At 37.3% G+C, this 23,798-nt stretch overlaps 1 pseudogene across 1 annotated transcript; it reads right to left on the bottom strand.

The window, feature by feature from the left end:
• Positions 1–16,857: 16,857 nt before the first annotated feature.
• Positions 16,858–23,558, bottom strand: LOC114309711 (BTB/POZ domain-containing protein POB1-like; annotated as a pseudogene). Its single transcript, XR_014349071.1, has 6 exons — positions 22,314–23,558; positions 21,397–21,518; positions 21,238–21,301; positions 20,644–20,914; positions 19,529–20,233; positions 16,858–17,186 (listed from the first exon to the last, which is right to left on the bottom strand). The product of XR_014349071.1 is annotated as a BTB/POZ domain-containing protein POB1-like (transcript).
• Between the last annotated feature and the right edge of the window lie 240 nt (positions 23,559–23,798).

Genomic DNA, 23,798 nt, shown 5'->3' with positions numbered 1-23,798 from the left:
CCAACTCAGGACCGCAATAAAAACCCAATCTTTGACAGACTTCGTCGTAGAGTTCACTCCTGGAAGTCATCATATCTGCCCAGTCGACCTAACTGACACAACCGAACTAGGGACAGAAGTTGACGCCGGAGTAGCGCAGCCCCTAGTAGAAGGTACTCAGTCAAACTCCAAGGCAGACCAGACTAAGGACAACAAGGAATAAACAAACCAAGGCTCACCAACAGTACAATCAGATGGCGAGGGGCAAACAGCAAGCATGGACCTTGAAGAAAACACCATTCTTGACCCCACGACATCATCTGACCCCTCCACATGCTGGAAGTTGTTCGTTGGAGAGATGTGGAAGCTCTTTGTGGATGGAGCATCCAACCGGCATGGTGCAGGGCTTGGCATAGTCCTCATCTCCCCAGACGGCCTGGTTGTTGAGCAAGCAATCAACCTTGGCTTCCCAGCATCAAACAACGAAGCGGAGTATGAAGCGCTTCTCGCAGGACTCAAATCAACATACTACATGAAGGCCACCGAACTAATGGTTTACAGCGACTCGCAGCTGGTGGTAAATCAAATTTCTGGCAACTACGAAGCAAAGGACAATAGGATGGCCAAGTACCAAGAGTTGGTCAGAACAAAAATCAAGAAATTTGAAGTGGTAAGGATAGAGCAAATCGGTAGGGAGGAAAACAGCAGAGCCGACGAACTAGCAGGCTTCGCCTCAATAGCAGATTCCTCCATACCTCATCCACTACTACTCGACTACTTACCAAGACCAAGTATAGAAGACCCTGAAGCAGAAGAAGTATGTTGCGCAGAATTAGGCCCCTCTTGGATGGATCCCATCATCCTGTTCCTAAAAGACGGCATCCTACCAGAAGAGAAAAAAGAAGCCAACAGAATACGAGCGAAGTCGCAGCGATTTCAGCTATCTCCATCTTTGGCATTATACAAGAAGTCATTCTCAGGGCCTTACCTAAAGTGCGTCCATCCCAGCAAAGTGGAAGCATTCTTGTTCGAAATACACGAAGGAGTGTGCGGAAGCCATCAAGGGGGAAGGTCACTAGCTTACAGGGCCATTTCGCAAGGTTATTGGTGGCCATATATGCAGGCAGACTCAGAGAAATATGTGGAGAAGTGTGAAAAATGCCAGAAATTCGCACATCAAATACATCAACCAGCTAGAGAACTCTTACCATTGACTAGCCCATGGCCTTTCGCAATGTGGGGCTTGGACATAGTAGGACCACTTTCAACAGCACCCGGCAGCAGGAAGTTCTTTCTCGCGGCAACAGACTACTTCACAAAGTGGGTTGAAGCAGAAGCATTGGCATCAATCAAGGAAAAAGATGTGAAGAAGTTCGTCTGGCAAAACATCATCACTCGATTTGGCATACCAAAGGCCCTAATCTCAGACAATGGCACTCAATTCGACGGCAGAATCTTCAGAGGCTTTTGTGAAGAGTATAAGATAGAGTTCTACAATTCTACACCGGCATATCCTCAAGCGAATGGCCAAGCAGAAGCATCAAATAAAGTCGTCTTAGATAGACTTAAGAAAAGACTAGAGAAGGCAAAAGGCAAGTGGGCGGACGAACTTCCTCATGTTTTATGGGCTTACCGCACCACACCTCGACGATCAACAGGAGAGACACCATTCTCCTTAGCCTATGGAATAGAAGCAGTAATCCCACTGGAAGTTGGCCTCCCCACAATTCGAAGCGAAAACTTTGATCCAGACTTAAATGGAGAAGCCATAACATTGGAACTCGACCTTGCAGAAGAAAGAAGAGAAAGGGCATTGGTTCACATTGCTTCATACCAACGAGAATTAATTAGAAAATATAACAAAAAGGTGCATCCAAGACAATTCAAGATCGGCGATTGGGTACTGCGCAAGGTAATGGGAAACACCTTGGTACCAGGAGATGGCAAGTTAGGGCCAAACTGGAATGGTCCTTACAAAGTGGTTGGGTTAGCAGGCAAAGGGGCATACCACCTAGAAGACAAGGACGGCAAAGCAATCCCTAGGCCATGGAACACGGCCAATCTCAAGCTGTTTTATTTTTAGCTTTTTTTCTTTCAAACATGTAATTTCTTCTTTTTTTCAATAAAACAACCAATTCTTTTTCAGCATGAGTTGTTCTTTGTAAAAATTAGTTTTAGTAAAGACAGGAATATTACAAACCTTTTGTTCTAAGTTAGCTGGAAAAAACTAACTTAGATGTTGGCTGGAATAAACCAACACCTTTCCTAAGCCCAGGATAAAGATCCAGGCTGCAAGACGTTTTGGCGGAATAACCAAACAATGTTCTAAGTTAGCTAGAAGAAACTAACTTAGAGGTTGGCTGGAATAAACCAACACCCTTCCTAAGCCCAGGATAAGGAACCAGGCTACAGGACGTTTTGGCGGAATAACCAAACAATGTTCTAAGTTAGCTGGAAAAAACTAACTTAGAGGTTGGCTGGAATAAACCAACCCTTAGTACTCTTCAGCCGAAGTATGGGGATGGCTGAAGAGTGGTTGACTGGATTAAACCAACTCTTTGTACTCTTCAGCCGAAGTATGGGTATGGCTGAAGAGTGGTTGGCTGGATTAAACCAACTCTTTGTACTTTTCAGCCGCAGTATGGGTATGGCTGAAAAGTGGTTGGCTGGATTAAACCAACTCTTTGTACTCTTCAGCCGAAGTATGGGTATGGCTGAAGAGTGGTTGGCTGGATTAAACCAATTCTTTGTACTCTTCAGCCGAAGTATGTGTATGGCTGAAGAATGGTTGGCTGGATTAAACCAACTCTTTGTACTCTTCAGCCGAAGTATGGGTATGGCTGAAGAATGGTTGGCTGGATTAAACCAACTCTTTGTACTCTTCAGCCGAAGTATGGGTATAGCTGAAGAGTGGTTGGCTGGATTAAACTAACTCTTTGTACTCTTCAGCCGAAGTGACTTATGTCAACCAAAGAGTGGTTGGCTGAATTAAACCAACTCTGAGTACTCCTCAGCCGAAGTAATTATGTCGGCTAAGGAGTGGTTGGCTGGTAAGCATAGTTAGTTTAATCATTTAAAACCAGAATGGCAGTTGGAATAATAGAAGACATTACAAGTGCAAGCACACATCAAAACCGGAATAAGAGTCAAACAATTTTCATTCATTGAAATTGAAAAGCAAGTACAGAGGGGCATAGCTCGGTTACAAAGACAAAAAGGTAACCAAAAAAAAAAAAGTGCAAAATCAAGAAAAAAGATCTTCAATTTCGGCGTCAAAGGCAGCGTCGGCATCAACTTGAAAACCGGTTTCAAGCGGAATGACGTTTTCAGTCGCAAGAGTGGTTTCGGTCGGAACCACGGTTTCACCTGGTTGTTCAATAGTTAGATCTTCCACCATGGGCTCCGACCGAACTACCTGATCTACATTCGCAACCGGAGTATCCTCAGGGGCAGAGTCTTCATCAGAGTCTGAGCCCTCAAGAAACTGCTGCTGCATGGCATTTGCATATTCCATAAGGGAGTTCGGTATAAAGTAGGCTGGAGGGTTGAAAACCTCGGTCTGTGGATCATGACCGAGCTTCTCAATGGCTCCCCTCCAGCTGCACTTAAAGAACAGATCCTTGGCCGCCCCACACTGTTTGACATATATATCCTCTGCCTCCTTAAAGCCTTTCTTTTCGGTTTCTTTTGCGCTCTCCTTCGCTTGGGATATTTTGGCATCCTTCTTCCTCTCAAGCTTTACCAGCTCACGCAGGTACTTGTCTTTCAGAGCAATGGCAGCCTTCTGTTTTTCGGCTTCGGCCGAACTAACTAGTTCGGTCAGTCTGCCGATCTCACCTCGTAGCTCGGCCATTTCCTTTCTGGCCTCCTCCAGCTCGGCCGCTTTTGCCTCAGCTTCTGCCGCTGCTTGCCTTGTTACTTTCCTAAGCTCCAGCACTTTCCGATGAGTAATTTGGTTTTTCTGAATGGCCTGACAAAGTAAATATTTCCCTTTAGCCAAAGTAAAAGTTGAAAAAAGAAAAGTAGACAGAGAGGCGACCGAAGTCACTTACCAGAATCATGGATTTTGTCGTTGACCGGATGGCCTTTAGTTCGGTGTTCAGTTGTTTTTGGTGGTGCTCCATGTCTTTGGGGAGGCACACACCCTTGGCCAGATTGATGGCCAACAAGTGGTCTTTCTCAGCAACAACCGAGTCTGTATCTCGGATGTCTCGGTCGTTGAAAGTAAGTTTTGGGGCCCAGCTGCCGGTAGTTCGGTTAGAAGGTTCCGGTTGGGGGCTCGGTGGCAAGCTCGGTGGAAGTGCGGGTTCTGCTTCATCAACCAAAATTTGTTCGGTTTTAGTAGTCCGGGTGCGCTTGGTTCGGCGGGAAGAGGACGGCTGTTAAGAAGGGAAGGCCACAACAGCAGGTTGCGATTGGCTGGGTGGCGTTACTTCGGTCCTGGTTGTCTCGGTTAAAAGAGCCCTGACTCTGTTCCTTTTCGCCATCTCTTCTTCGGCTGTCAGTGGGATCAGTCTGATCTCGGGCACGGAGGGGTCCGGTTCTGGGGCGTCTTCAAGAAGAAAGTTAGTTACTCTGGCTTTCCGGCGACCGCTGTATCGGTAGGTCGGCTCGAATTGCAGCAATTTGGCCCAGCTACGTCCTGGATATCGTAGTGCGGCTCGCAAAGTTGCAAGGTTTGGATAACCGTATAAGGAATAAAGGTGGGCAGAACCTGCGAAAGAAGAACTGTTAGTTCGGTTGATACACAAACAAACCGAAATAAAAAATGCAAGGAAGAAGACCGAAGTTAAATTACCGGGCTCTCCTTTTTTCCAATTTATAGGTCGGCCAGGAATTTGGGCTTGAAAATCCTCAAAGTTCCCAGAGACCCAGAAAAAATCATCGTCATTTATGTCTTTGTCCGGTGTATATTTAATTATCTTCTCTCGGCGGCGACGTATTCTAAGATAATAAACCCATCCATCTTCTTTTGAGCCGATAGAATATTGATGGAAGATTTCGGCCAGGCCTAGGTTTAGTCCGGCTTGGCGGTTCAGTTCGACTATTCCCATAATTATGCGATATGAGTTGGTGGATAGTTGGGTTGGGCATAATCTAGTCTGCCTAAGAAACTCGCAAATCAATAGTTGAACTGGAAACCGTAGTCCGGTTTCTATAATGGATAAAAGGGTAAAAGGGACGAAGCCTTCATTGTCCCAGGGAATAACGTCTTTTTCGGCCAAAATCAGATGGACATCATCAGGTATTTGGTAGTCTTTCCTAAATTCGGCTAGACCGCCCGGAGTATTTACTAGGTGCCTATACTTCCCCATTTAAGGTATAAATTATGAATAAGTTATATCGGTGCGATAGTTGTGCTCGGTAGTACGGTCGAGCGCACGGAGTGACTGGGCAACCTAAGTCTGCAAAGTAGAAAACAAAGGGGTTAAGCACAGATCGTTGGACCGTGCTACAAATTAAAAAGCATGGTAAAAGAGCCCTGCTTCGGCTTTATAGACAGGTTCTATCTCGGTTCAGCAAAAATGATTGGAAGCTCGGTTTGAGCAAAGTTCTTATTGATCAAATCTTGGAAGGCATCTCGGCATATTGGCTTTGGAAACAATTTTGTTAGAGCGGTTCATTGTCTAGGGGCAGCTTTCTGAGTTGGTCTAAAAAACTAAGAAAGCTGGCTTAGCCCCAAAGGCCTGAATCGGTTGAACTAGGAGTTTTGTTATTTCGGTTGAGCCTCTAGGGGCAACTTTCAGAGTTTGGTTTAGAAACTAGGAAAGCTGGCTTAGCCCCGAAGGCTTAGCTCGGTTGAAGACCGAGGTTCTTTATTTATTAAAATCGAACTTCGTTCGGTGGGCTTATCTCGGCTAGAGTTATTCAGGAGTTGATAACCTACTGAAACTACTGATTTCTGGAGTCCTAGTTCGGTTATTATCTAAAGTGATCTACCTATATAGGACAAATAGTATCCTAGTTCGGTTGCTACTTGATTTTGGATCTAAGACTAGTTTTCTACAGATTAATCCATACACATGCGTTCTACTGTTAAAGTTCTTTTCATGAAAGAACAGAAGCGAAGCAAAAATGGAAGAACATATTTTGCAAAAATACAGTAAACAAGATGCATAGGGCAAATATGAAAGCAAAAACATGAAAGAAAAGTAGATTTGCTTACCAGATTGAAGAAAAGGGGACTGGAGATGAAAACTGTAGCAGCAAAAGAAGAACACGAACTCAGGATTAGAATAACAGAAGCACGAAGAAAGGAAGGGGTAAAATGCGTAGGTGAATGATTCAAGGCTGGAGGAGTTGTTTTGTGAAAAAGGAGAGAGAAAAAGCGGGAAACTGTTCAAAATTTTCGTAGTATGAGGGCGGCGTGACAGCTGCTCACAGCCTATCAGAGCCTACCACGTGTCGTTGGAAAGTGAAACGTTACAGTCACAGTGATTGAAGAGACGTTTTGACCGAACGTGTAGAGCCGGAGTAAAATAAGCTCGGCTGGAGAGGCTAAAACGATTTTTTAGTTCGGCTGGAAAGGCTTAAAAACGTTGGCTCGGCTGGTCACTAGGTAATCCCAATCATGCTGTGCAGATGAAATTAAAGGGCAATTGAGAGGGTAATTTTTGGTGAAAATTGGGCCGAATTATGAGATGGACTTTATGGCCCAAAGTATGACGGACTGGGTAAAAAAGGGCCGAGAAGTTACTCCGGCCCAAGAGAGATAAATTACTTCGGTCAAAAGTGATGAAGTTACTTCGGCTCAGGAATTGTAAAGCTACTTCGGTTTGGACAACTTGGAGTTAGTCCGGTCTCCGAGTTAGTCCGGTCATGGCGTATTCTGGGTAGATCGGTCAAGACCTTGCTACTCAGTAGCTCGGTCCCAACATATCATGATTCATACATGGGAGAACCGAGATACGGAATAAAAGGAAGGGCCGAACTAAGGATAGTTCGGCCTACCTCGTGGCTCAGCTAAGCCAGTTTGCTTCGGTTAAATGGTAGTTCGGCCGTAGTAAAAACCATCCCACTTGGTTTAAGCAGGGGGTATAAAATGATAAACATTATCCTTTAGGAGTATGAATCCTAGGAGGACTCTACATGGAGAAATAAAAGTCCTACTAGGATTGTGCCACTCGAAACCTATAAAAGCTCACAAGCATCACCTTAGAGAAGGTAACAGAACACAACATACAATTTTGCTTTCTGAATACATTGAGTTTTGTCAATTTGTCAAGTTTTCTGACTTAGGCATCGGAGAGGTTTCCGGCACACACCCGCCGGCTAGCTCACGTTTGTGTTTTCAGGTGACAAAGCGACGTCGTACGGAGGAGCGTGGACTTAGTCAACAGGATTATACGAGGAGAATTATTTCTTCCCCGTACATTTGATTATTTTATATGTATAAAGGCTAAGGAAAAAATATGTCAGTTTAATCTAACAGAGGAGTAAGTGTAGTTTTTCAAATGTGAAGAGAGATCTGTATTAAATAGAAACCTTATGGGGGTGTCAATGTAATTTGCCTTAAAATTTTAACTTTTTTGACCTAATTTTTCTTATAAATTGAACAATTACTAAAAGATAATTAGTTTGTATTGTTTCCTTCCCATTCGTTTTTTCTCACAAAATATCTCTCTCAAAATTTAAAGTTTATTGAGATTTTATTTAAAATAATTTTGAAAATCTCCCTCGCATATACTAGAACTAAATTATTACAAATTAAAAAAAAAAGAAGTAGAGAATTGCAATTCGGTAGTACTTAAAAAAAATAAGGAGTCATTATAAAAATAAATAAATAAAAAAATTTAGAATTTGACCATTGTAACAAAATAAACCTTGATTTTTTAATTTTATCAATTTGAACCCTGATCTTTTAATTTTTTTTTTCAATTTAGACTATCTATCTATTTCCGTTAAGTAAAATCAACGAAAAAATTAGTATTTTAATCATTAAACTCGATAAAAAAAAAGGATTTTTTAGATATTTTATTTACACTTACATTGAGTTTAATGGTTAAAATACTCTTTTTTATCTATTTTACTAAATGAAAATAGGCAAATATTTAGATTAAAAATAAATTAAAAGATTAGGGGTTAAATCAATAAATTTAAAATTCTAAGATTTATTTTATTATAAAAGTTAACCTCTAAAGTTTTTGTAACTCCCAAAAAATAATTGCTGATTAATGAAAAAATAAATCTTACCATTAATTTGAATTTTTTTTTTTATAAATCTGCACTAAACTAATATTTCCAGTTAAAAAATCATTTTCTATGCAACTACAACAACCAAAAAAAAAAAGGTTCAAATAATTAATAGCAAGCCTATTTTAAAATATAAAACAAAGAGATTGTATTGAAACGGTCCATCTTAAAACATATTTTCATGAAACCTTCATTTTGGCATGGACCACGGTGGTTAACTTTTTGTTGAGTCTGGGGATGCTGTTATGCGGCGAAATATATTCATTTCGATAATTCAAATGGTTTATATTTTAAAATATATCAAGTAATATATGTTTATAAAAAATTAAATTAATCGAATAACGTTTACCGATTCATCTACGTACATTTGTATTCATTTTAATACTTTAAATTACAACTATTATTTATTTTTGTAAATATAAATGTGAGTGGATGAATGGGTAAACGATATCCGATTAACTCAATTTTTTGCAGTCATGTTCTAATTGATATATTCTAAAATGTGAATAGTTCAGATTATTAAAATGGATTCCAAAATTAGCCCATTTTGCTGCACAGCAGCTGCTGTGCAGAACATCCCCAATTCCCTTTTTGTGTTGAAACTTTTTTAGCCTGACTTTTTTAATTTCGTTTGGTTTATATTTTTGGATTTTTTGACTTTTGTGAGAGAAAAAGTGTAATAATTATAATTTTGATGTGACATTTTATCTTTTTAACTTATATAACCTGTTTTGTCTTTTTATATTTTTTTAGCCCCAAAATGTTTATAAGTATTCAAAAATTTGTTGTAACTTTATTAGGGTTTTGCATTCGCCGGGTCGGGATGAGTTTGTATTGGGCTGACATTATATAATAAAAGATTTTGTATCTATCTAAACTCGGTTCAACGCAAATATCAGACCTCTGCATCTGCTTAAGGTCGACCTAAAAAATAATTATAAATCTTAAGCCTATCACTTAGACTACATGTTTTCAACAATGCTACATCTCCTAATTTATCACTCTTAAATGACCCCTAATAATGTAGTATTGAGGTTAATCCCCAAATGTTTAACAAATTAAAATTTGACACTTGTCAAACATGTCATTTTGTGTGATTTGTAGGAATGATAAGTTAAGTGTTCTCAAATATTTTTTCAAAATAAAATTAAAATATTCCATAATTAAATTAAATTACAAATTGTATTTCTTAAATGAATATACTGATATCTTTATAAATTGAATTTTTTTAAAAATAAATTCAATCAAACATCATTATAAATGTGAGTTTTAATAAAATTAATAAAAATAAAATATAGATACTAACCAAAAAAAAAATGAATGTATTGTTATTAATTAATTAATTAATTAATTAATTTAATAACGGGAAAACAACCTGCTATTGAATACTGATATGGAAGTGACAGGTTACCGTATTAAATAGAATTTTTTTAGTAATCATGAGGTTAATAATCAACAAAATTTTAGTAGGTAAGATTCTTCAATGAGGAGTCCAACTTCAAATGGAAAATGTGTAATTCATCAACAATTTTTTTTTTATACATAAAATTTAGGATTATTTTTTTGATAAATCTTTTTTTTAAGTGTTTTATTTCATTAATTTATATTTGTTTGAGTATTCTATTAAGTCTTATTTAATGTAATATAATCAAATCATCATTTCTAATTGGTTGTACATGTTTCTATTTTGAAACTAATACGTAACAATAGTCTCTCATTTTATGGAAGAAATATCTCTCTAAATCTAAAGAGAAAATCTTTACCTTATTCCATTGAGAAAATTTCACTCTTATTCTAAGGAGAAAATCTCTCTTGCATTCTATGGAGAAAAACTCAAATTATAAATTTTGAACCTTTTTATAATTTAAATTTTTTAAAAATAACGCAACAAAAAATCTAAATACAATGTGAATGTTCACAGTGAACAACAAACATACAATTAACTTTTAAAAAAACAAAACACATACTAAAGTACAATATGAATGTTCACAATAAACAACAAATATGCAACTAACTTTTGAAAAAATAAAATTTGTACCAAAATACAATGTAAATGTTCACAATTTATAATTAACATACAACTAGTCTTAAAAAAATAACTCATACCAATGCAAACATTTATACTGTAACGTGAAAACATAAAACAAAATTAGAAAAAGTGATCAATTGTTCAATGGTAACAAAAATGATTGTTAAACTAATAAGTATAGTAACAAAAACAACAAACATACAATTAACTTTCAAAAAAATAAAACTTATACCAAAATACAATGTAAATGTTCACAATTTATAATTAATATACAACTAGTTTTAAAAAATTAAAAAATAAACTCATACCAATGTGAATATTCACACTGCAATAAAACAAAATTAAAAAAAGTGAAAATCAACTATTTTGATTGTTCAATGATAACAAAAATAATTGTTCAACTAATAAACATAATAAAAAAAAATAACAAAATACAACTAACTTTCGAAAAAAAATTCAAAAAAAAAAAAAAAAAAACCCATACCAAAATACAATGTAAATGTTCATAATTTACAATTAACATACAACTAACCTTAGAAAAATTAAATTCATACCAATTTGAACATTCACACTGCAACATGAAACAAAATTGAAAAGAAAAAAAATGAGATTATTTCAATTGTTTAATGGTAACAAAAAATGATTATTCAAACAACAAGTATAGTAATAAATAACTAATACTATGTGAACATTCACATCTTGTAAAATATATAATTATATCCATATCTATATTCCAAGACTTATTTCTCGGACTTTCAAACAATATGAAATGTGAATATTTACACTAATTGACAAAAAAATAAAAACAATGACAGCAATTGAATTAGAAATCCAAAAAGAAAAAAAAAAAACTCAATCACTCTAAAAATAAAAAAATATCACCAATATTCTCATCTTCATCATCATCTTTGTCATCATCTTTATCATTATCACTATCATTAACAATCTATGCAATTTCACCATTGCACCAATCCAAATCAAACCAAACTCACCTTTGAAGAATATGTTTGTAACAAAATTGATCGGACATAAACAGAGTTTCGACTTATAACAATAGAGAAATATGGAGTTTCGAACACAGAGTAACAATGGACGAATATAGAACTTCGAACACAAAATGACAATGGAGGAATACAAAGTTTTACCTCAACAATGAAGGGACATAATATTATTTTACCATCATGTATAAACTAGAGTTTCTAAACACTACCAAATAGAGAGTTTCGAAACCCTAGCACAATGAAACAATGCCACAAATATGAATGAAACTGATCAAAAAGAAAAACGTGAATATTGAAAACTACCAAAATAGAGGTAGTAACAAAAATGAAATGTGTATATAATTTTTCTATGTAATACATATCAACAATAGATCTAAGGGTATAATGCCCAACAAACAATATAAATCAGGAAAAAAGGCCTCATAGAATAAAAATATAAATATATAGGATTAAAACTCCGCCAGGGTTGTTAACAACTCCGCCGGTCCCAAGCCCGGGTAAAGGAGGAGGGTTGTGTGCTAGGTAGCCGACAGCCAACACGTAAAAAAGCCGCTCGGATCCCTTTATGAAAATGAATCCTACTTTGAATCGTTTAAATGCTAGGTCGTTCCCCTCAAGTGACGCGTTGTGCCTGTCTCCGGGTGTTTCGAAAAGTGAGCAAGGGGCGCCGCATCGACGCCTAGGTGCGGTGAAAAATGGGCAAAGGTTTCCGCATTTTTCTGGACGAACCCGGGTAAAGAAGCTAGTCCATGACTATAGGTTTAGGGTAGCCACTTGGAACATAGAAACCTTAACTGGTAGGACAATGGAATTGGTAGATGTTATGATTAGGAGGAGAGTTAGTATAGCTTGCATACAAGAAAGTAAGTGGACAAGAGAGAAAGCTAGGGAAATTGAGGATACTGGTTTTAAACTTTATTATAGTGGTAAGGATAGACGCAGGAATGGGGTAGGAATCATAATTGCCAAGGGTCTTGTGGAAAGTGTGGTGGCGGTCACTAGGAAAGGAGATAGGATTATGCTAGTTAAACTAGTTATTAGAGGAAATATAGTGAACATTATTAGCACTTACACCCCTCAAGTAGGATTAGATGATCAGACTAAGAGGGATTTTTGGGAGCAAATGGATGAGATCTTACAGGAGATACCCGTAGGAGAGAACCTGGTTATAAGTGGAGATTTTAATGGCCATGTGGGCATAGATAAACTAGGTTATGAAAGGGTGCATGGTGGATACGGTTTTGGTGACATAAATGAGGCTGGAGAGAAAATCTTAGATTTTGCGTTGGCTTTTGACCTGGTGGTGGCCAATACTATGTATAAAAAGAGGAAGGAACATTTGATAACCTTTAAGAGTGGATTAGTTAAGAGCCAAATAGATTACTTTTTAGTGAGAAAAGTGGACTGCCTAAAATGCAATGATTGTAAGGTGATTCCTGGAGAGAGTCTGATCTCTCAACATAGGATTTTGGTACTAGATTTATGTTTTAGAGGGCAATACCAAGCTGGAAAGGATGGTGGGCGTCGTAGTACGAGATGGTGGGACCTAAAAGTGGATAAACTAGAAATATTTAAGAATCGAATGGATAAGGAAGGTACTTGGGACTTAGAAGGTGATGCTAACACTATGTGGAATTCGATGGCCAATTGTATGAAGAGAATCTCAAGAGAAATGCTTGGAGAGTCGAAAGGAACGGGACCCAGCTCTAGGGAAACTTGGTGGTGGAGGGAAGAGGTTCAAGCGGTAGTTAAGGCAAAAAAAGAGTGCTTTAAAAAATGACAGAAAGATAGAACTGAGGAAAACCTTAAGAGCTATAGATTGGCTAATAAGGAGGTCAAGATAGTAGCGAGAGAAACTAAGTTGAAAGCTTATGATGACCTATACACTAGACTAGATAATAAGGAGGGAGAGAACAGGGTATACAAACTTGCTAAGATACAGAAGAGGAAAACAAGAGATTTTAATCAAGTAAAGTGCATAAAGAGTGAGGATTCTAAGGTATTGGTGAAGGATGATGAGATTAAGGAAAGATGGAAGAATTATTTTGAGAAACTGTTAAATGAGGAACATGGAAGTACGACAATAGGGAAAGAAATAGCCAGTAATACGATAAACCAAGACTATAGGTTCTGTCGCAGGATTAGGAACTTTGAAGTGGAGATTGCATTTAAGAAGATGAAATCAAATAAGGCTTTAGGACCCGATGATATCCCTATTGAAGCTTGGAAGTGTTTGGGTAAAAAGGGAGTTGCTTGGTTGACTAGGTTGTTTAGCAAAATTTTGTTGACTAGGAACATGCCAGATGAATGGAGGAAGAGTATTTTAGTGCCAATCTATAAGAATAAAGGTGATGTCCAGAATTGTAACAACTATAGAGGAATCAAACTAATGCGTCATATAATGAAAGTGTGGGAGAGGGTGATGGAACGCCGATTGCGAGACATTACAGAGGTGTCAGAGAATCAATTTGGGTGTATACCTGGTAGGTCAACAATGGAAGCGATCTATCTTTTGAGGAGAGTAATAGAAAAGTATAAAGAAAAGAAAAGAGACATTCATATGGTGTTTATCGACCTTGAGAAAGCATATGACAGAGTGTCCCGAGATATAATATGGTAGGTGTTAGAGAAGAAAGGGGTGACAAAAGGCTACATTGACGTGATTAGGGACATGTATGAAGGGGTGGCGACCACTATTAGATCACCAACTGGAGAGACAAATGAATTTCCTATCACTGTAGGGTTACACCAAGGATCTACCTTAAGTCCTTATCTTTTTGCTTTAGTTATGGACGAGTTGACGATAAATATTCAGGATGACGTGCCATGGTGTATGCTTTTTGCAGACGATATTGTGTTAGTGGATGAGACTAGAGACGGAATTAACACAAAGTTGGAAATTTAGAGAAAAGCTCTTGAATCTAAAGGATTCCGGATAAGCAGAACTAAGACAGAGTACATGGAGTGTAAATTTAGTAACAGTAACAATGAAAGTAGAGGAGAAGTGAAGATTGAGAATCAAAAACTGTCTAAGAGTGAACATTTTCGTTATTTAGGGTCGATTATCACAACAGCGGGAGAGATTGATGAAGATGTGGCCCATAGGATTAAGGTGGGATGGTGTAAGTGGAGAAGTGCGTTTGGGGTATTGTGCGATAAACGAATACCCACTAAACTAAAAGGTAAGTTTTATAGAATGACTATTAGACCAGCTATGTTGTATGTGACGGAGTGTTGGGCAACCAAGAAACAACATGTAGATAAGATGAGTATAGCTGAGATGAGGATGCTAAGGTGGATGTGTGGTAAAACTAAACAAGACAGGATTAGGAATGAGTGTATTTGAGAATGGGTAGGAGTAGTACCGATAGAAGATAAGTTGAGAGAGAATCGTTTGAGATGATTTGGTCATATTCAACGGAGACCAACAGAGGTAGTAGTGAAGAGATGCGATCCTGTAACGGTAGATGGAAGTGTTAAGGGACGTGGTAGGCCTAGATTAACATTGATTAGCGTTATAAATAGAGATATGAATCTACTTAATTTAACTAATGAAATGGCCTTTGATAGGGCTGCGTGGAGAAGAAGGATTCATGTAGCCGACCCCATTTGATGGGACTTAAGGCTTGGTTTGGTTTGATTTATATAGGACTAATTAGGTTATAATTTTTCTTAATGAACTTATTGAATTAGAATACTACTAGGATTTATCAATAAAAAATCCTAAAATTTATACTACAAAAAATTTGATAAAAATAATGTGGCATTGTTATTATTGTGTATTTAATTTTAAAGTTATATAATTTTTTTTTATTTGTATAATATTATTCATTCATCAATCATTCCATGATTAATTATCTCTACGATCATTTTTGAGGTCTTATTTGCCAAGTTACTATTTTAGGTAAAAAAATATTACAAAATTAAAAAATCAACAAATTTTTAATTTATATAAAAAAAAGTTAAAGATTCTTTCTTATTTACTCTTTTTTTATTTTTTATTTTATATATATATATAAAATCAACACTTCATTTTCAAATATATTGATTTTTTTTTTCACCCCATGTTTTTGTTAAAAAACAAAAAAATTACTAAAAAATACTTCCCAATTGAACCCTTAATAAAGGGTTCTCCAAAAATTTTTTGTTTAATTTTTTTTTTTTTAAAAAAAAAAGACACTGATAAGAAAATTCATATGTAAACGCAATTATTAAATATTTGTATAATGAATCATATATTATTAATGTAGTAATATTTAAAAATATATTTACCAAACAATCATATTCTCTTAAAAGTCTGTCTTTTAAAAAGTCTTTCCTGATGAAGAACTTTTAACCACAAAAAATTATGCTAAACAAGCTCCTTGTCTCTTTCTCCAGTTATGTTGTAGTACATACCCCTCAAATAGTGTGTATCAGATATATTTTTGTAATAAATGTTAAGTATTTTTTGGTAAAATTATCATAATTTATAGTTTAGAAATGAAATTACGCATTTTTGTAATAATATTATACATTTTTTTATTCAAATATTTTCTAACCACAAAAATACGTTACTTCATCACAAATTGTCTTAAATATATCAAAAAAAATAAAATAAAATAATTACATAATATTTAACACAAAAATATATAACATATATCACAAAAATATATATTAAGGTGTGTATTCTCCACAGAAAAATCATGCTTATAATGGGTCCCATAAGAAGAAAACAGCATGCTTGTGGATTCCCACAGGGAGAGATGCAATCACATCAAAGGTGGTTGATCAACAGTGAGAGAAAATGAGGGGAGGTGATTAAAAACTGGCAGTGATTGCACCTACCTCTCTTCCACTCTTTGGAGCATTTTAGCAGTCTAATTTGTGGAATGAAACCAAAGGTGAAGGGGGTTGATAATAATGATAGCAACAAGAGTGACAGCTTGTATGTTTTTGTGTAGTAGCAGAATCTAAATAGCAATTCAACCCAAGTCCATTTTCTTACCAGAACAGCCTAAACATCAGTACACAGACCAATATTAACTTCACAAAAGAGATCAAATTAAGTTATTGTTGATCCATTGCTGCAGATACATTGGTGTGGAGCCTACCAATGGACTGTGTTAGATGTACCATTGTTGCACATGGTAGTGAAAAAAAAAATTAAATTCAACAGAATACTTTTATCAAGGAGCATAAAACACCGGAACAGGTAAGGGGAAATATTCCTCCCAGCTTTCTTGCACTTGTGAGGATTGCAGCCACTGCTAGAGCTCCAGAGGTTCGGGTGAATAAAACACAGATTATTGACAGAGGCAGCCAATCCATAATGGAAAACAGCTACTTCTTCCACAATGTATGCAGGTCAAGAACATGGCCAATAAGAGGGTTCTTAAATAAATAACAGAAGTAGCTTTGCCACAGTAATACCAAATATAAAAGGAATTACATCCGACTTTTAAGGTGGATGGAAAAATAATTTATCGACTATTATGAAGAAGAACAAGTGGAAACACAGAGAGAACTACTGCATATACATTTACAACAGCACATTATAGGAATAATATTTCTCAAGTACTCAGTTTCACATATGGAAACACAGAGAACTACTGCATATACATTTACAACAGCACATTATAGGAATAATATTTCTCAAGTACTCAGTTTCACATATGGAAACACAGAGAGAACTACTGCATATACATTTACAACAGCACATTATAGGAATAATATTTCTCAAGTACTCAGTTTCACATATTACAACAAACTAATCCCCTACTGTAATCTTTGCCCCTGCCCCTGCCTGACATCTAAAAAGTCAGAGCAACCGTATATAAACCACATTCGCAAGAAGAGATTTAGGAAAGAGTCATTGTTTGATGGTGAGAACAGCCTGGAGATCGAGAATTTCATTGATGAAATAATAGCAACTTTCATCAGCCATGAATGAAGTCCAAGGTAGACTGAAAAGGTTCCGATATTGTCACGCCCCCAAACCGCCCCTAGTAGTTTGGTGCCGTGATGGCCAGTAATCCGAGATTACCGAAGGCCGACTTACAAGAATCACACGCAATCAGAGTATAAAATATGGGGCTTACAAGTGCGGAAGCAACATATATACATATACTGAATCTAAATAGTCCATGAGAGCCGTGCTTAAGTCCAATAAAATGACATACATTCTTACAAAGTCTTACAATTTAGATACAATAAGGGAATGAGATACAAAATACATCTTGACCAGAAGGCTTCTCAAGCCGACATATACAAGTGCACATGAAATATAAGCTAAGAAGCATAATCTTCAAGATGGTACAAAATGCTAATCCAAAACACGTCGGCAATGCACCCAAAAACACATCGGCTACACGTCTAGGCCTCATTGCCTTCTTGCTCATCACCTACATATATATATAGAGAGGGTGAGCTTGGATACTCAGTGAATGATATCAGAAATAAAGGTTTTGCATGATTGATATCCAAGATTTCTTTCAAAACAATACATAGCATACTTTACAATCAAGGGGGAAATCAAGTTCATTGCCGGCCTTTCAAGTTCCTTGGATGTTATTACATCTACTTAATACAAGGGGGTGATGACATTCCAATACAAGAGTGCAGTTGCATTATAGTTCCCTGCAGCTAAGGACTTTCAAGACAAGAGTGCAGTTGCATTATAGTTCCCTGCAGCTAAGGACTTTCAAGACAAGAGTGCAGTTGCATTATAGTCCCCTGCAGCTAAGGACTTTCAAGACAAGAGTGCAGTTGCATTATAGTCCCCTGCAACTAAGGACTTTCAAGAAATGTCATCAAAACAAGATAGTGCTTAATATACAAGTAGGGATAGTCATTCATGCTAGATCAAGTACTTTTCAAAACAAGGCAAGACGAGATTTATGAAAGCAAGTGTAACATAGCTTTATTAAAAATACCACTCACATAGTTCTTCAAACGTCGGGGTCGAGACAAGCCCAAGTCCTACAAACACATGGCAAGGCCTATTGAATGCACCTTCAACAAATTTCGTATGTACACAAATGATTTCGGAAAACATGCTGGGCACCAACCAGGTCTAGGCCGAGGTTCCACACCTCCTCGCCGAGGTGTGTTCCCGAGGGCCACATGCAAGGAAAAGAGGTCGGGAAACTCTGGGTTTCCCTCTGCTGATGAACATGGAGAACATGAGTGTGAAAACATGAAAAATATGAATGTTCGATCACAATCTGTTATCACAAATCTGGGATTTTCATGCTATGAGTTTGAAAACATGGACCTGGGTACCCGTACTTGGAATTCTTGCGGAAATAAACACAAAAACATGATTCTTTATGCAAGCTTTCGGATCAAAACAAGACTTTCTTGAAGAACACATGAATGTCATTTTCTCTTTCTAAAATCGAACTTCAAAACAATGCATGGCTTACAAATCATATCCGATCATGCAATGCAATAACATGAACATAGAGAACATCATGAGCAGATCAATAATCTAACCTTAGAACACGGATCTAACGGTTCGATCTCTAAGAATCAAGCTTGAAGATCTACTTCCTCACTCTAAAACTCCTTCTTCCTCCTAGAGTTTCTCTCTCTACAAGGCAAGGTTATGATACCAAATGATAGTTTTCTTTACCCGGTTCTGGGGTTAACCCTCTGCTGAGACACGTGGCGGCGACTGGTTGGGTTTTTCCTGAAAAGGTGGCTGACAGACCAGACAAAGAATGGTGGAAGGGTGTTCAACAAGTAAAGCGGTATGGGCTCTCTGACGAGGCAATGACATCGGCTAATAACAAGGCGTATTTAACAAGCTACACGGAATGGCACTCCGGCAAGGGGTGACATCGGCTAACAAAAGGACTTCGGCAACTAAGGTGACAATGACCCCGGCTAGGAAGGACAACACTTGACTAAGCTGTGCCACACCTTGGCCTAGATGCGCCACACCTCGGTCTAGGTCATACCACTCCAGGACGAGATCACTTGGGTGCAAGGTAACATCTCGGCTAATGTGTCAAGGCGAGGACGGAGGTCAACAAGGGGTTCCAAGATATTTCTAGACTGAGGATGACCTCGGCTTGGAATGATCTAGGCGTAACGTAACCTAGGCTTGGAATAACATCGGCTAGCATAACTCAGGCAAGGCGTGACCTAAGTTTCACATCAAGGAAGGAACAAGACAAGCACACTACACTTAGACAAATCACAAGGCTTCAAAACAAGGCATGGATCACACTCGCTTAAGCGAAACAAGTCACAAACATACACATGCAGACTTAATCAAGCCATAATCATACATATGCTCATGAACATGACGAAGACATAAAATGTGGGTTCCTACAGATACCCAACAAATTGTCCACCAGTGAACGTGCGGTTCCCTTTACACTTGCACCTATACTCCTCGGTAGGTTTTGACCTTGCTGCAAACTCATAGTCAACTGCAACAGTAACTGCCCCCTCTTCTATTATTCCCAAGAAAAACCCAAAGCAACGGAATGAACTCTGTTGATCCATATTGCAGCGGGCAGAAAGAAAAAACCCCTGCTCACCAAGATGAAAGGCCTGTGAGTAAAGCCGGCCAGATGGAAACAGATGTGCGCACTCTTCCTGCTTCAGGTCCAGGTACACAACACACTGTTGACGAGGCAATTCAAACTCCACAACCTTAACTAGGTGGTACTTGTATGCCCGCTCTACAAACCGACGACCAGAGGCATTGGCCTCATCTGCAGCAAGAGAATGCTGCCAATACGGTGCCTCTGCCTTGAAAAATAGAGCCTCAAAGACAACCTTTGAAGCAAGCTCTGGATCGAAGTCATTACATGTTCGAACTTTCCTCAGCTTTCGGCAAGTCATATATGGGAAGCGGATGAGGCGACCAATGTGTGTGCCTAGCACTTCTCGTCGTTCCTCCAGTTTTGGGTAATGGGTTCGGGCCCACTTTAGTAGAAAATCATAAACAGCATCCTCTGAAGCTACCTGGAGATCATCACTGGACAGTACGGCTTCAATTCCAACTAATGGAAAATTCAACACTTCTTCTTGGAACCTGGAAAGAAAATGCCTCAAATTTTATTATACTCAGACAAAAGATCCCAGAAATTGAGTTCACTCAAAAAAAAAAAAAAAAAAAGTTCTAAATCCAGAGCACTTTGAACTTGCCATAAAAATCCTATATAGAGGTCACGATTCTTATCTGATTTCATGAAGCCAAAAAAGTAAGCAATAAAATATAAATTTAAACCACAAGTACAAACATAAATAAAAACCTAAAAAAGCCAAAAAAGGAAATGGCAAAAAGAGAAAGCATAAATTCAATTACTTGTGATGAATTTACAAACCATGTCCACATATTTTCCTCCCCTCACTTTGTATTCCCGGTAAGCAAATGAAACCTTTTAATTCTCAACTGACCAATCACAAAGAAATTGAATAAAGTTATGATGCGGAGAAACTAACTTAGTCATGTCCTTATAACGAGCAACAAGAAACTCCTTTGCGGCTTCTTTCAGTGGCTGGACTGCTTCAGCCATTAAAACATTAGAAGGAAGATCCAAACAGAGCAAGGCAGACATAGGCAAATTTTGTAATAACCGGCTGCAGTATCTCATGCATGAAGCAACTTCAAATTTGTCCGCAGCCATCAGCACATCCAGCAAAACAGAAGGTGCAGTTGTTGATCAGGTATTAATATACATAAAATTCAGAAGGTCCGTGAGTGCAGCTTCCTCTGTTCCACAACAATTATCAAAAATTTTTGAAAAAAAAGAAAAAGAAAGAGAAAAGAATGCTCTTGTCAGTTCAGTTCATCTACTTTTTTTTTTACTAAATGTTTTACTAAAAGAAGAAAGAAGAAAATAGCAAAAAGACCATGCCCGCGGCCTCTGCTTGAGATTTGCCCGATCCACTTGGAGGGGGCACTTTGTGTGGGTCTCGGAAATAGGCGAGGTGTGCGTAAGTTAGCCCGGACACCCAGTCATCAAAAAAAAAAAATTGACCAATTATTTCCATCAGTTCACCAAAAATGAAAAACTTTTACATTTCTATGTTTACCAGAGGCATGGATTCTTAGAGTTACATGCCGCTGCTCTGATTCTCTCATTCCATTTGAGAAAAGCTGCAAGAGACGATGGATCAACCAGCCGTTTGGGCAAGCCATTACACCAAGTAACAAAACCAACATAAAGCAGAGAAAGACTCACAAGTCCTGACCTTATAAAAAAATGGACTCTTTGCTGCTAAAATAAAAGAGCTGATGTGTATAGTCTTGACACAAAGAACTGTTGAACAGTCCACATTCTGGGATGAATCATTGCTGTGAGCAGCTTTATCACCTGCAGAAGCATGTAATCAGTCTTAAAATCCGAGCCACTCAACCAATTAATATCATGGAAATGGAATTACAGATCACTGATAACCAAAGCAATCTACATTTGGCAATACTATAACTTCAAATTTCTCACCAGATAATTTCATATAGTATTGCATTAAATCAAACTACACAATTCATTCTACTAATACCAAAACAGTTAGAATAGGTACCTATGAAGCATGGACACCTCTCCAGAGGTCATGTACCGGTGTCTAACACGTGCCAGACACGCTGGTGACACTTGGACACATTGTGGACACACTGCGGACATGCTAGGGACACATTGGGGACATGCTAGGGACACGGTGGAGACATGTTGTCTCCTATTTTTTTTTTCTAATTTATTATTATTATTATTATTATTATTATTATTATTTTTTTTTTTTTTTGGGTGCTGGAATAGCATCCCAAGGTTGATAAATTTGATAAGGATAAATATTTGATATAGAATAAATACATAATATCAAAAAATATGACATCTAACAAATATATAAAATATATGTCTTGCACGTGTCCTTGACGTGCTGTGTCTTGCATTTTTTGAAAATTTGTATGTTCGCATGTCCATGTCGTGTTATGTGTCAATGTCCGTGCTTCTTAGATAGGTACTCTAGATGATACTACTATTTTTTATTATTAGCATCATTCTTGTTGTGGTTCCATAAAATTAATATTCTGTTACTTTATACTTGCTCTATTGTTATGTTATTTTCAGGAAGGGAAGAACAAAGTTCAAAGAAGAAAGGAAAATTTGTACCAAGTGGATTTGTGTTCTTTCCACCACCGGACAGTGACGCCTCATCTTCTGGCATGTTACAGTTCAAAACCTTCTCCACGCGATGCATGAGCACATCCACAGCAAAGGGTAAAAGAGTTTTATAACCCAAATCAGTAAAGCAAAATTGATCGAATGAAAGCTTCATGCAAATGTGCTTGTGTTTAAACTTTCCAGATGGCAGCTAGCATGTATACGTGTAATCAAATATAGTTCAAAATCAAAAAATGGGTAAGTCAAAACTTCGAGGTGCTATGGGATACTGAATCACGAAAAAAAATCCCCAATAGGACATTTCTCCTACAATCAATACATCTGTGCGAATGAAGTTGCAGGTTGTGGCCCAATAAAGTTTCACAAGTCCAAATACTAGCAAGGCATTCACAGTTGCTATGCTTTAAAAAAATGCACCCAGTTAGCAAAACTGAATCCCATTAACAAAGCAGGGTGTAAATTGACTGATCCAATCTTCACATATATCCTCATACTAGCGGTTGGTGCACACGCAATGCATATGCAATTTTATCTATTTGACTATCATCACAAACATAAATTAATCTATTAAAATAGCAGTGATTTATTCGGCCTAGCTATTAATGACAATTATCAACACCTTCAAACAAACACAATCTCACTATAATCATCAATGCTATGAGACAAAGAAAGCACACAAAATAAACCAAACCAAAGTGATGTATTATTTAATTTTCAATGAATAAATATAAATGAATCACATCATTATGAATGTAACTTTTATATAGATTACTATTTGTAGAGCACAACCCATAAAATACTATGTTTAGTGTGATCTTGACAACAGACTTAATATAATTTATATGTTTGGAGTTTGGGTCAATTCATTAGTATACATCTTCCAACAGCCAACAACTCTTAACTTCATTCAAATGGTTGTGAAAGCAACGTAATAAGTGTTGTAGTTTTTTTCTTTTTCTTTTTTTCAGCAAGCAACCAGGAAGGTAACCACTTCCAAAAGGACTATCAAAACCAAAAACGAACCATAATAACATAAATCAGAGCAAGAAAATGAAATCCCACAACAAAATCAAAGGAAATTAACAATTGAAACCAACTATAGTAATAAAATCTGTTGTAAGTAAATCATTTGGAAAAACCAGACGGTGTTGCAAAGATGAAAAGAGTGAACTCATTATTAGAAACTCCCATCTTTTCACAGAATTGGAAACATTTAACTACATTGAGCATTGTTTGTCAACGAAAATGCTTACTAATGAAGAGGAACAATGAAACGAGTAATGAAAATGCTTGATTCGCAGCAGTAAACTTGGGCAAAAAATTGATGCTGGTGAGTTGCCAAAGATAATTGGTTTTCTGATATGGTTAATTGAGAGGACATATGGTGGACAACCGACTTGAGAGTCCTTGAAAAATTGGAAAATTTAAATAAGCATTGGCTCATTTTCCGGCATTGATGTGCTAAGGATGAGG

Source organism: Camellia sinensis, chromosome 13, assembly GCF_055761805.1.
Source record: "Camellia sinensis isolate YWXY chromosome 13, ASM5576180v1, whole genome shotgun sequence".
NCBI classification, from domain to species: Eukaryota; Viridiplantae; Streptophyta; class Magnoliopsida; order Ericales; family Theaceae; genus Camellia; species Camellia sinensis.
This window is presented reverse-complemented; position numbering and strand designations above follow the sequence as displayed.